Raw genomic sequence first — 15,059 nt, 5'->3', positions numbered from 1 at the left:
TACTAATTCTTTTACTATATTTATAGACACCGATTTGACTCGATGGAGTCAGTGAGAGTCTATCAACAGATCTAATGACAGCGATGTCAGACTTTGAAGATAGATAATATCATAAGGTATTCTTTCTATCCTGACAGATTCACTAACATCAATTTTTTTAAGAACTACAGGCCAGATCTCAGACCACAGCTTATGAGTTTCAGACACAATATAGGAGTATTGTCAAAGAATAGCCCAAGGATGCATTCACATAAGCTATGAGAACTTAATAATGTTAATATGATACTTTATCAAGCTTCTCTCATACCTGAAATATACTTCAGCAATCATCGTAGAGATAATTATAAGAGAAGAGATTTAAATAATCTTTTCCCTCCCACACTTTCTAATCTGTTTGGACTGAGAGCTTCTTTAGCAAACACTAATTATTATTCTCTGATTGTACAAAGTCTAGCACTGGGAGCATGATCATAATGTGAACCTTTTAGATTTTATTGGAATATAAACAGCTATATTATAAATACTTTTTTACAGCTTTACATCATAATACAGTGTAACTAATCAAATCTCCTCACCCATCTCTGCCCTATGTAAACCTGAGATTACTTTCAACACAATGCCAGTATGGTATTTGGCATGACTTTGTTACTCTTAACTGAGTCATATATATCTAATCAGATTATAAAACCTTTGCTAAAATCAGATATACAAACAGGCTTACTTTCAGACTTTCAGACATGAATCTTTTATATAAAGTGGCAGAGACTAGTTTGCTATTTTAAAGTTAATATTTCTCTAAAATGAAAGCTTTTTTCAATTTAATCATGAACAAAGAAAAATTAATGCATTTGAATATTTTGGAACATATCCTATAAGGTGTTGAGAATGATCCAGATTTTTGGAGGATAAATTTTTAGTGAAAAATCTACTTTGAAAAAGTAGCCAATTTTTTGTCACCTACAAAGTAAGTGATCATCACTGGCACCAAGAGGTGAGTCATGAAGACAGCTTTTGACTGTGATGGATTAACAACTTCTGTGTATACTGGACAAGACTATAAAAAGCAAAGCGACAAAGACAAAACATATTTTTGCAAAAGGCTCAATTAATAGAAAATGAAATCCCAGTAAAAACCAACCAACCAAACAAATAAAAAACAAAACAAAACAAAACAAAACCAACTAAACAAAAAAAACCCCACACAAACAAAAAACAACCAAACAAATAGTTTAGCTTTGCTTAGCATAAGCCTAAATTCTAAGAGGAGCTTCTTCAAATCTAAAGATCACAAAACGACGGAAGGTGAAGCTTGTGGCATTTTCCCATGGCAAACCTCTGTTCTCTCTTTATAAATTCTCGAGCAGCACAAGAGTTCATCTGTCTTTCTTGGCTGCGGTAGTGTGGCAGTCGCACTTCCCCCTCTCTGAGAAATGTGGTGGCAGTTGTACATCCCCCTCTCCTTCAATGGGGCAGTTAATGGCTCTTTTGTGGGACCCAGAGTCAGCTGGACAGGGTCGTTAGCAGAGGAGGAGGGGCCCAGAGAAGCCGAGAGGCTTCTGGAATGCCCACAGTCAGATCTGATCAGACTATAAAACAGGGTTCCCGCTGAAGATTCCTTTTGTATAGTCTTCTTGGAGTAGCAGGTCTGTGCTGGAGCCCTCTCCTTAGGCGGGAACACTGTCTAAGGAAACTTTCCAGGATTGAGAATGCCTCACCTCCTTGTCTGGATGAGTGATAATTTAAGTCCTTGCCGATCAGGCAAGTGTAGTACCCAGGGCAGAGGGCTCTGGCTTTGTTCCGTGTGTGTGCATGCATGCTGTGGATCCTCATTATCCTCATTTGCTGCATCCCAATAATCTCCTCAGCTAGTATCCAAACCTTTATCTTATGTTATCGGAGTGCTAACTAATTGTATAAACCCTGTTTTGGTCAGTTCTTTGGCTGTACTTTTCCGAACAGAATAAAGTCTGTTTTGAAGCTTGTTTTGCCGACTAAAACTGACTGTGGGGTCCCTCCGTGACAGGTAGCTAAACTTATCATTTACTTTTACAGAATTAAGAACATTAAGTTCTTTACATGACCCCTGTTTTCTCCATACTGTTGTGTTAATTAATAAATCAAAAAACCCTCATAGTTACGTTTGTTCTGCTCTCAATTACAGCTGAGAGTTACATGGAGCTCACATAATGACTTTATTAAAGTTATTATAAAGTATTACTTTGCTTCTTATTTTACCAGTGTTCCTATTTCTACCCCCTCCAAACTACTGTTCATTTACAAGTTTAATTTTAGCTCTTCTCCAACAAGTTTCATTGTCTGATCCAAAGTTTTTTTATATAGTCCAGCTGCATAACCTCAGCTCAGACAATAAAAAAGATTAATTAGGCAGAAGAACTTTGAGAAAGTCTACAGAAAGCAGCTGCAAACAGTAAGAAAGGTGATACTGCAAGCAGAGATCAGACTGTTGAGATAAGGATCACTGCCCAAAGATTCACAACTGAAAATACTGATAGAGAAAGCAATGAAATCCTGAAGTAAACTTAAAGAGTTGCAAGACAAGGATTCAGTAACATCAAAGATTAGTCTGAGTAAACATAGCCACACAGTCGTACATTGCCATTGGAGAGCATATTGATGCTTACCCTATAGGCTCATTAGACCTAGCTAGGCATTGTGTATGTAAGGCAAAAACTAATTGCTTTATACTTTTAAGTTGTGTATATCCTGCTAGCAGAGTTTCTCTGTAGCTGGTAAAAAATACATATGAGTATCAAGGGGACAAAAAAAAAAAAAAGTCCCAAACATAATTCCTAAGCATAATTAAAAAGAAGAAAAAAAAAAACTTAAAATAGTATTGAATACTGAAAAGCACCTACAGACTTTACCCAAAGACTTAATGGAGCATGTCAATGATTTGGCACAGCATACTTGTCAATAGCTTGATTATTAGCATGCTATATCAAAGACCTTTTATTTAGAAGATGCCTCCCTGGTTGTGGTTTCTATATAACATTTTAGGGAAATAAGTATTTAATGACAATCATTCTTTCTTAAGGAATTTCATTTAAATGAGGTTGTATATCAGAAACTGTTCAGCATTCTGTACACTTTGGTAGAACTGATATTTATAATTATAGCCCTGTCATCTACACCCCAGTGACATGAAATAATCAAATTTTACAAGCTGCTTCAGGTCTGCTGCAGATACCACAGAAAAGGTCAAGAGTTTAGGGCTTTAATGTGTGTGTGAAAAAGAGTTTTATTTATTTTGAAATAATTATATTTGTTTTAGAAATGTACTAATATCGTTGCTACAATGTTGTTCTAAGAGATAATCAAACTATGCTATCATAACACAATAATTAGCTTGTAGTCTTATTGTTTAGCCACTTGGAAATCGGATTATTTTCATGTAAAAGGAAGTGCAATTATGTTACTATTCTTGTATAAAACAGACACCATCAACCCCATCCCCAAGAATTTGGAAGTTATAACTGAAGATTGGTGATAAACACGAGATAATAAGAGGGTCCTTGATTTACATTTCCATCCTCCAATTTTTGGCATTTTCAAAGGCTGAAACGTGTTTTGATATTACGTAAGGATTCAAGGGCTTCCAAGTTACAATAGGATTTTCTTGGGCATTCAGAATTGTTATAGCAGTATGCATTCCTTTAACCTCTAAAAATATATGATAACTCCACAACACTAGGCTAGTAGAAAGTGGTAGTTTCACTGACAAAGACAAATTCATCAGAGCCTCAGTGCCAGAAATACTTTTGATGGGCCATTTGCAGGCTGTAGGGATAGCGAATAAGAGAACCTTCCAAAAGCTTTAATCTTTCAGGGCTTCTGGCATGGGAACTTGACCATGAATGCGTCATGATTGGTATGTCATGGGGCTATACGATAGCCTTTATAATAAATTTCATATATAACATAATATTTACAGTATTTTTAAAACCTAAAAGTAATGCACTAAGATACAAAAAAGGTGACACAGAAGAGGAACCAATTTCCCAAAATGTGATATAGAATATTGACACTATTTCTCTATGGTATTTTATGCTATGTAATAATTAATTTATAGTACTATAGATGAAGTAGAAAAACATCGACTGACATGGATACAATTAATCCCTTACTGGTGGTAAGCTGCCTAGCCACATATTGAATACTAGTATTCTCAGTATTTAAAAATGCAAAAAATATCGCCATAAAGTGTTTAAAATATGAAAAATTGCCAATAAAAGAGAGTATACTTTGAATTAACAGCACAATATACATTAACTTAAAGGTTCTTGCCTAGTAATTTAGTGTTCTGAGTGAGTTTCTACAAAAGATGAGCAAAGTCTCATTGAGCAAAAGAACAGCTTTCAAAGTATCTCTACTCATCTCACTTTCCTGCAACTTCGAGTACTCCTTGTCTCTAGGAACACTGATTCCTACAGATTGCTTGCTCCAGACAAGTTCAGCCAATTTTATGCAGCAAAGGAATACTTGTTGAACATGTAATCTCTAATTAATTTAATTTTAATCTGAAATATTGTACTGAAGAAATTAAAACTTGAAACAGAGCTTGAGAGACAATCTTGAAAAAAAGAAGCAGCAAAATTCTTCTGTTAAAGCTGTAAAAATGTACTGTCATGGACTGTGGTGATCAATGTAGACCTCTGGATGGCACAACCTAACACAATCCCTTACATTTATCAACATTCTGAGAAATGTGATTAATTCTTCTGTAAACGAATTAAATATAATTATTATTTGTGAAAAAAGGTGGACCAACTGTGTATATAACTGTGAGATCAGCTGGTATAAATGTCATCCTTGTTACATTTGACTTATCTATGACTTTATTTCATGCATAAGGTCTCTATAGAGTTAGGCAGCTCTCAGCCTCAGACTAGATCACAAGTGGGTTTTATGAGAACTCAGCATTAGCCTCAAGAATTGCAAGCACCTTCAATTTATATGAATTAAAAACTGTGGTCCAAAATATGGATACAAGATCAATTTAGGCATCTCCAAAGCTAGATTGCTTTTGGGCTTAATGTTCAAATCTCACCTAGTCTGCAAATTGGTTACAGCAGCTCTTCCCCAGAGTGGTCTGTGGAAATGTGCATTGATGGTCTGCTCTTCATCCATAAAACATTTCATCTTCAAAACTATATCAGAATCAAGTCCTAAGGTTACAGTAAATCTGAAATGTATCTACAAATGTATCTCCATACATATGACAGTATGTAAATGATAAACTTTCTGTATAAGGACACCCATTTCTTTTTCAACAATATCAGTTTATCTCTCTTTACATTCATGGATCAGCTCAGAATTTAAAAGGTAAATGCTGAGGATTCCCCATGGCCACGGTTCTCCTTCTCTCTGTGGAAATCTGTTTCTAAAATAACTCACATTCAATTACACAGGTCACTTGTGATGGTGACTTTTCTTGGTGAGCCTGAAGAAAAATCTGCAGTATCTGAACCATGAAAAATTATGCACAATATTTGATTTTAATGATGTGCCAGATTAACAGAAGGTAATTGGGGTAGATTGTGAATGGTAGCAGCTGCTTATTTGCAAATGCTACAGATATCACTGCTTTTTGCTTGGAATTTCTATTAGGTAGTTTCCTAACAACTACTATAGCTTATTTTTAGCTGTCATCTGACCCCAAGCCAATATTCCTTATTGACATTTGTTCTAGCTTTTTCTTGCGTCAGTTTAATTCATCACTTCCACTATTACATCTACAACTGCAACCCTTCTACTGTTATTTTATGTAAGCATAGGAGAAACATTAAACAATGAGAGATGGTTTAAGATGACTCTTCTCTTTGAAATATTTTTCCATTTTGTTAAAATCTGCACAATTCTAGTACCATTAAATGTAATCTAGGTTGAATTTAAACAAAAGCATAAAATATGAATAATAAAAATATAAATAATTAAAAACCTTGTATTGTGTCATGTTTTGGGGAACTCCACAAGAAATCCCTCTTACTTTCCAAGATACATCTTGATATTATTTGCAGAACTACTTCAAAGTTACTATTCTAATATTAGTTTGGGATTAGAAATTAGTACATGAGCAGCATGATAATGACAGACACTACAATTTATGTGTGTACATGTCTGTGTACAAAAGATGAAAACTGGGTCATTTTTAGAACTTTCTCAGTAATTTATTTAGATGGTTTGCACACAGTGAACTTTCTGGCCTCAAATGAGATGTTTAAGAAAAGCAGGATTCTATTTGACTACATCTTGAAGATGCTACATCCTTGACTACATCTAAGAACATGCACTATGCCATGTTGAATATCAACATCTTTTTGGACAAAAGAACCGAAGCATCACTTTCAGACAACTTTGCCACTTTCCTCTCTTTTCATTGAAAGCTATTTTAAAACTATCATCTCATCGGATTCCCAAAACTCTAAATTATGAATGTCCCTTAATTATCTCAAAGATTTTTATTTAATATATATACAAGGCTGAGGAAATAAGATGTCCTGTAATATTATATCAAATATGCAATTTGCAGTAGCATTTCTTTATTAAAAACGCCAATTATACTTTCATATAAAATTTAATTGAGGTCATTAACCTCCTGACAAGTTATTTCTAAATTCTTTCTTCTAATAAGATTTGTTATTTTAACATTTTCCACATCAATGCTTCTTTCACATCTATATAATTCTTATCTATTTATAAAGATAATAGAAATTAGCTGTAATTTGACTGTATCATTGTGCTATTAATAATAAGGCTATCTATTTAACTGGTTATCTGAGGTGAGATTATTATTGTGAATGTGATCTTCTTACAACCAGAATTTATTACAACAAATTATATTTGTTAAAATATTAGTAAAGAAAAATGACATTAAAATTATGAAAGAATTTTTAAGGTTGTTTTATTTTGTAGTCTTGATTAAAATGCTCAGGAAATGTATAACCTTGAAAAATAAAATTCATTTTTACATTGGGCTTACGGCATCATTGCCATTTACTTCGCAAAGTTAAATATGGCTTGCCGGTTCATTATGTAGGCAAACAAGGGAGGTCATATTATTCGCTAAGAGATCTCAACTGCTTGTTCCTGTTTTACTCAGGAATAATGTATTGGCCAGGACAACTAAGATTATTACCTTGGATGTTTCCTAAGCCTCTTGGGATGTTTCATGTAAATGCATGTTGGTGGAGGGTACCTTATCTGAAGGGCATAAACATTTCCTTAATCATGATAAAGTTCCCTTAAGTATGTTTGCCATTGACATGCAAGTAGTTAGACATTTGAGACACAATTAATTTTGTTTTCAGTCCTTCAGATATTTAATACATTTGGGAAGGTCATTTATGCTGTAGTTTAGTATAAACCCAGCTCTGGACTGAAAAAAAAAGAATTATACTGTCAATCAAACTAATCTAAATACATTCATTCATAATATTATGTATTTAAATCTCTGGGAAATTAAAAAGAGGGATTTTTTTTTCCTATATTTTACAAATAATAGGCATACGAAAATAGGCAAAAAGGAAAAATTTGGTTTTAGCAAATGTCATCCTGTCTCCTACGGTTCCTGTATTGTAAGCAAGTCACACTTAGTGTACACACAACTAGTAGAAGGCACTGCTTTAGTGTGAAAAGAAATTGGAGAGAATGGTTTGAGCAGTAATACATGTTTCACAGTTGAGTTCTTCCAACACAGAATCAAGTGCTGCTTCTGTTACACCCTCCATGATAAAAGAGGCAGTGGGTCTCCTCCCGTACCTGTGCTTTGCCTCATACAGAACTAGGACAGTACAGTTGTTTCTTCAATACAGGACAGCCTAATTTTTTCATCAGGATGGTGATAATTGAGTGAACAAGGTAATGGGGTCTTCAGTGGACCAAGTGGAGCATATAACTGAAATTAACATCACTTTTGAAAGTTGTACTTACCTGTAATTAAGATCTTAGTATGCAAATAGTGGGTTATGACACGTTATTCCCTATTTGTCACTTTCCAGATTTCTGTTAAAGAAGAGAACTCTTTCTTCTTCTAGAACAGAGCAAACACTGAGAATGAACTATTCTGTCTTAACAGGGACCCACAAAGCAGGATGGACAGAAGGGTACATTGCTAGAGCTTGCAATTTACCTGGCTTTGGCTGGATTAGTTTATTCCCTGGTTGGCTATCACCCCCCCCAAAAAAAAATGTAAAAAAGTAAATGTACTCTTTCATGATAAACAAAATAATTACATCAGGACCTGTTATAATTGCATAATTATCCCTCTTGAAAACTCTACTCTATGCTCACTTATTAGGTTTAAGGTTCATCCTTCTATGGTCCAGTAATACCACTTTGCCTCTTTTGAGGATGTGAGTTCTAAGAAAAATGAAAAAAAAAATAAAGGAAAATAAAAGGAAAGATGATGATCATGTTTATTTAAAACATGGTTCATTGCCTTTAGGTTATACAGTATTAATCAAAATAGGTAAGATGCGAAACTTGGCTTTGAAGGCACCATATTTGCCAGAAGTGAGAAGAAGATGCACTAAGTATTATTTGCTGCATTGTGTGACTTGCTTTTTCATACCCTTCTGAATTTCTGTCAGTTGAGCTCCTGTTTCCTCTTGCTTTCCTTCCTCAGCCTCTACCCCCACCATAATGTAGCATTAGGAAGTTGTGAAAGACTTCTAAAGAACTTCAGTCCCATCCATCCTTATCTGGGGAATGGAGACCAGCCCAGGAGGAACACATGTTATTCCATAAAACTAGGGAAGAAGCCTAAAGACCTCACTAAGAAAGGAAGGATCTAGTAAATAATCCTTTAGGAACTCTTTTGGACACTGTACTCTGCTCATGGTAGCAACAGAGTAATTAACATTGTAAAATTATTGCAGGACAAATTTACAGATTCCTCTTCAACATATCAATTTTGCATATTGCTTTCAGAAATCTTATCTTAGATGCTGAGCTCAGGCTCACCATGGATTTTTTGTTTGTTTGCTTAAAAATATTTTTTGAAAGTATACATATGTGTATTTTAACCTTTTTAAAAGGGAACTTATTAATGCATAACTTAGTATTTTCTATTCAGAATTTCATACATTTAAATATTGGATTTTTTTTAATTCAATGTTCTCACATTTTTTTCTGTACACTGATTTGTATGTGTTTATTTTGCAGTTATTCCTGTTGTCATATTAGCAGTTAAATTTCTCATTAAATTCCAAGTACAGAATCTTTGTAAGAAAGAAGGGGAAACATGCCACCAGTTCAATTAGCAAATTAAGACACTTAGGTATTAGCAGGTACACCAGTCTCAGGAACAATGGCATATTTGGGGAGAGAAGGCAGAAACCAAAGTGCAGATATAGAGCATGGTGGCACTTGGTTGCCGACTTATTTCCTCCAACTCAGAGTCAGTATCTTGAAGTCATTTCTTTGGTAGACTCAAACTGATCACAGGGATTCCACCATGCTTTTCATTGGAAAACTGAAATATGACTTCAGAAGCACATAATGGAGAAAGATTGGTAGAAAAAAAAAGACTTCCTGGGAAGCGGTTGTATACTAAACACTTAAAAAAAAAAAAGTATCAAAGAAATGTTACATAGTTTTTCACTGAAACTGGCATAACTGCAAATGCCTATGTTTGAGTGTTTGTATGGAAAAGATTCAAGAATTGTAGCTTTATATCACTTTTTACCTCTATATTTATAATTTTGGTGCAAGACTTTATCTTTCCCTTTTTAATAGTTTTCTATTTTCTTAATTTCTTATGTTTGTCTATAGTTGTTCAATAAGAATAAAATATACTTGGTATTTGCTTCATGGTTTATTCTTTGTTAGAAAGTAAGCTTTCATCCTGAGTGAAAGAGTATCTGTAAACTGAGAACTGTTTTCAGACACATTCTGTTGCTTCTTTACATAATTATGCTGGTCGCAGTCCCGCAAAGAGAGCCTGCATGGCATTATTTCAAAACTGGGGTTATAAATTATCTAGCAAGATTAAATTTTGAATGGCTAAAATCTTCAGTAATAGAACTAATCATTGTCCATATGTTAAATTTTCCAGAGAAACCATTATATCTTATTTGTCATCTATTTAGCTAACTATATCTCACATAAATCTAAATTATTTCCATGCGAATTACTGCACTTTTAAAAATTCTCTTACTTTTTCTCCATTCTGTGGCTGAATTAACAGTAACAGATAATTGTGTGTCTTTCTTTATACTTTTTATGAAGGGACAGAAATTACACAACAGAAGAATGGGAGAGATTGCTAGTTTGCACCCTAATACTTTTGTTGACAAGGAAACACAGGGCAGAAACATATGCAGTTACAGTGAAAACGCCTTTGTCAAACACCATTTAAGTGATCATAGTTTTTGGTTGATACCAAGATTTTCTAGGAGGATAGGTTGCCATTCTTATTTAATAAATAAATAAATAAAATTATTGCTCTGCGAAAGGGGCTGTATTCATCCATAGCAGCCCAACAGGAAGGATCACATAGATATGAATGGGAAACAGCTGTTCAGATGTGAGTGAATTCATGAAAACACAATTTTTGCCACTATTTAACTAGATCTAGCTTTGGTAACAATAATAGCTCTGTATTTTGAAATGGTGAACCAGTCCGTTTAATAAGCTATTGACTTTCAGTTGTATCACACAGTGAAGAAAAAAAAAACCCATCATTTCTGAACTGCCTGAACTCGATCAAGCATATCTTAACTGATAATGACAGAAACTTGCATGATCTGTTAGGTACAGAACATAAAACCAATGCTCACTTCAGCTACTCTGCGAAGCATCATAAAATTTTGAGTGAGTTACACTATGTTAATAATATATTGCTGCATCAATTGAGGTAAAAACTGTCTATAAAAAGTGTTATTTTCACATGCTCTAAAGCCTCCCGAATGGACAAGTGGGTGAGAGGAGCAGTAGGACCAGATTTTTCAGTGTAGCTTAAGTAATGAGGTCAGAAGAGCTTTGTGAAAACACTAGTACTTGCTTTCTGAGGAGACAGCTTACAAAGTGTAAATATCAGAAAGTAATAACACTCGAGTGTCACAAACTAGTGTTTGTAATAACTTACTTTAAAAAAGGACACTTGAATATAAGAAATTTGCCTTACTTCATTATGTGATTTTATAAACATGCCTCAATACTGTATTTAGTTTTGCTACTGGAGGGTTATGAGGAACAGCTTAGTGAGGAAGATGACAATATACCTCTACTAGATTGCCAAATAGACCAATTCCCAACTGCATTCATGCATGGAAGGTATTATTTTAATACAGAATACAAAAAAAGCAATTAATTAGATAAGGGATGCATCAAAATTGATGTTTTCCAACTAGCTGAATGTCCAACCTCTTTTTGTTAAAAAAATACTTTCATGCTATTAAATCTGTGTATTTTATATTAATTTAATAACAGCAAATATATTAGAAAGTTGCAAATTTTACAAACTCAATTACTCAAATTATTTTATAAAATCCTAAATATTCACTGAAGTTGTGAGGCTCATCTCATAATTCTTCTCTTGGAGAAGCAAGTAAAAACATTGAAGCTAAATGACTTGCCTATGGGTACCCATTCCATGTCAGAGTTCTTTAGGTGAAAAATTCCTGTCCACCTCCGGTGTTCAAATCACTAAAATCTGCTTCACTCAAAAACTGTAAGTGAACAGTGTCCAGGTAGTTTTTGGCATAATCATTTACCTTCACCCTAAAAAACAGTGTTCAGAAGGTAAGGGACTTACCTCTCTAAACTTTCTCAGTGATGGATACTACCAAACAGTATTGCTAAGGTGTAGATAAAGTCTTCGGTGTGACTGACCATATCCTGTTGTCTAGACCTCATATTTTCTAAAACGCAGATAAGTTGCAGTCACAATGACCAAACCTGTACTCTTCAGTTATCTTCATTCTTTCCCTAGGAATCTGGGACATAATTTCTGACCTCCCAGCCATGGTTACTCTTCCCCCATTTTCCTTTTCCAGGGAATTGTGATTTAGTGAATTCTGGCATCCCCAGCACACAGTTGAAACACAGTGAATTAGCACTGGTCAGCCGCTGAAACTGCCCTCAGCTCCAACTTAGGACTCCTCTCTCAGAGCTTTGCATCTAGTATTGTACAGCTGCCACGACTGATGATACCATTGGAACGGGTTCTTGTGTGTCAAAATACAGCAGACTTATGATGACCATGAGCAATTCTGGCTTAAAGCACTCTGCTGTTCCCACAGCTGAGACACACTGATGGCAAGCGGCTCCTCACGTTCTGTGTCTTTGCTGGCTAAGATTTAAGCCAGGATTTTATTCTGGGCAGGTCAGATAAGTCTCAAGAATTACCAGGTGATTTCAGGCTGATCCTGTGCAAAGCAAACCATGTGCTGCCTGTTGTGAGAGCCCAGCCTCAGCCTGAAACACCCTCATAAAAGTGCTGCCTGTTGTGAGAGCCCAGCCTCAGCCTGAAACACCCTCATTAATATCAGCCAGGTCCTCATATTTCTTCACCATGAGAGTTGGGAGCTGCTGGTGGGACCCTGCTGGTGGCTGCTCCCCAGAGGAGCAGCTGTTGTCAAAGCTGTTAGCAAAGGGGAACCCTGTCCCCAGCTGTGCTTGTGAGTCCTTTGGAAACTTACCTAAGTGAAGGGTAAAACTGAAGCTTCAAATGCAGCTTCCTGGTAAATTTTACATTACACTAACATTGAAGTAAACCAAGCATGTACACACAAACAAACAATCCCCTCCAAAACTACTACAGAAATTTGTTCTTTTTCCAGCTGAGTTAGGTTGAAAATCGGGTTCCAAATTGCTTGTTCTCTTCCTGATCTATAAATTTGCTTTCCTGCCTCAGCTTCAGCAAGAAGAGTTAAATGCTTCTAACCAGAACGCTTCTTGTTATCCCCCAGCAATTTGGAATCAGTCTGCTTTGGGCTATGAGGCATTCAGAGTGCAGGTCTCTGTGCCAGGTTATTCTACTTCAGCTGCTCAGTTATTATGAAAAAGAAGTGAACACAACTCCTGTCTCAGTCTCAGAGGATGTCTAAAGGGAGAGAGGCAAGAGCTTGACATCTCCTGCTACCTTCATCTACTCCCAGCAGAAGAAAATGACACTTTTTGGAGGTACCTCATTTCAGCGTAAATTGGAGAAGGAAAGCATTTAAATTTGGGTGGACTTGATTCCTCTGGTAACTCTCATGTTTTCAGAGTCTGTTCTTTCCACCATTAACTAGGTAAGGAGCTTCAGCACATTGCAAACCATGCAGCGGCAGCCTATGCAGCATATATATCCTATGTCAGGAGAATCTGATCCTGGTTCTGACATTCCAGTGAAGTGTTGCCCTTGTTAGATGGAAAGTATTCCACCCATGACTGTCAGAGTTATGTACAGGCCTGAATATCACTTACACTGATGCTGACATTTTAAGAAAACTATACTAATGAGCTAAGAGTTAAATACTGGGTTGGCTTTTACTCTCAGCTTTCATCCAGACTCACTCTGAAGCATGAATAATGCTCTTGCGTATTTTTATCTTGTCCTTTAAAAGAGTGGTGCAAAAAGAAGAAGAGAATAATACACATTTTATAATGAAATCTGAGATGACATTTCCTCTAAATTTAGTTTCTAGTTTGCAGAAGCAATCTACTTTGGAGAAACCATGAACGAAGAAATGATCTTATCTATAATTTTACCTGGCAAAGGTCTTACACAACAACAGGTGTCTGTGCCAGACAGACAGACACTTGCTTTAAAATAGTCATATTTCCTTGGGATAAAGGCTGAGGACTGAGCTTAAAAAACAAACAAACAAAACTAGAAAAAAAGTGAGAGGAGCTTGTTTCTTTTTTTTTGGACTTTCCTGCTTCAAAGGTTATGACAAGTCATCTCATCTCTCTTGTGCCCATGTCTAAATATGAGAATAATACCTTGCTACTTTGCAGGCATTTTTAGAAGCTGAATTAAAGTGGTCACTGAATTGGAGTAGCCTGTCAGTATTTAACTCTGTTATATCGTTTCAGAGCAAAAAAAGCAGAAAAAGTAGCTACTGCACAGCAGCAAAATTTACAGCACATATAATAGATGCTAAAGCACAAAAGCAATTAAATTCTGGAAGTAATTTTGAAGTTCCAGTGTTATGTACTTAGTATGTTTTCTGCTTGATGGAAATAGGAATCTCAGCAGTACAATTGAGAGTACACCTGGAGCAGGTGAGAGCCATTTGAGAGAAAAAAAAGAAATACAAGCAGGCCTGATGAGCCTTTGAGGAAACACAGGCAGCGTTGCAGGGGAAGGGTAGGCAGCTGTCTGCTGGCTATGGGTGACTCCCACATATTTAACAGCTAAGAGGGAACCCAGCTGTACCAGAAGTACTGTCAAGGAGAGAGACACTTTCCTGTTCAGACAGTTCTGGCATCTGGGTGGTACGGAAATCTGAAAGATTTGTATCTGGGCATCAAGCTTTCATCCAAAACCATCCTGCTTACAATTTAGATTATTACAACACAAAAATATAACTGAATGGATGACTCCTAGACAGTCATGTGCTGTCCTGATAATTCAAGAGTTTACTTGTCTCCTTAATTACATTTTAATTAATACTTGATTTAGAATTCAGTTTAGTCAAGCCAAATTCGGTATTAAAGCAAAAACCTTGATCCAGGAAATTCCTCCTTGACATACACATGAACAAGTGTTTCCTAGTCAAAAATGTAATCTCAAGTAGATTTTAATTCATATTAATAAATGAGAATCAATGAATATGACAGTATCTGCAAGCTAAACTACATATTTTATAGGCTTATTAAAAGGAATATGTGCATTAACCCAAATATTTATTCTACAGAACTATTCACTGTATTACTCCAGAGGTAGACACTAGTTAACAGTGAAGTAGAAAGAAGTGTCATTGTTTCAAAAGTAGGCATAGCTCACTTTTTGATCCAAAAACCAGAAGAGGAAAGCAAAACCAAAGATTTTTCTTCCTTTTTCGAAAGATAGTACTTACACTATTAATAAAAAAATGAAAAATAAAGAA

The sequence above is a fragment of the Nesoenas mayeri genome (genome assembly GCF_963082525.1).
Source record: "Nesoenas mayeri genome assembly, chromosome: 4".
Classification (NCBI taxonomy): Eukaryota; Metazoa; Chordata; class Aves; order Columbiformes; family Columbidae; genus Nesoenas; species Nesoenas mayeri.
Note: the sequence above shows the minus strand (reverse complement) of the source record.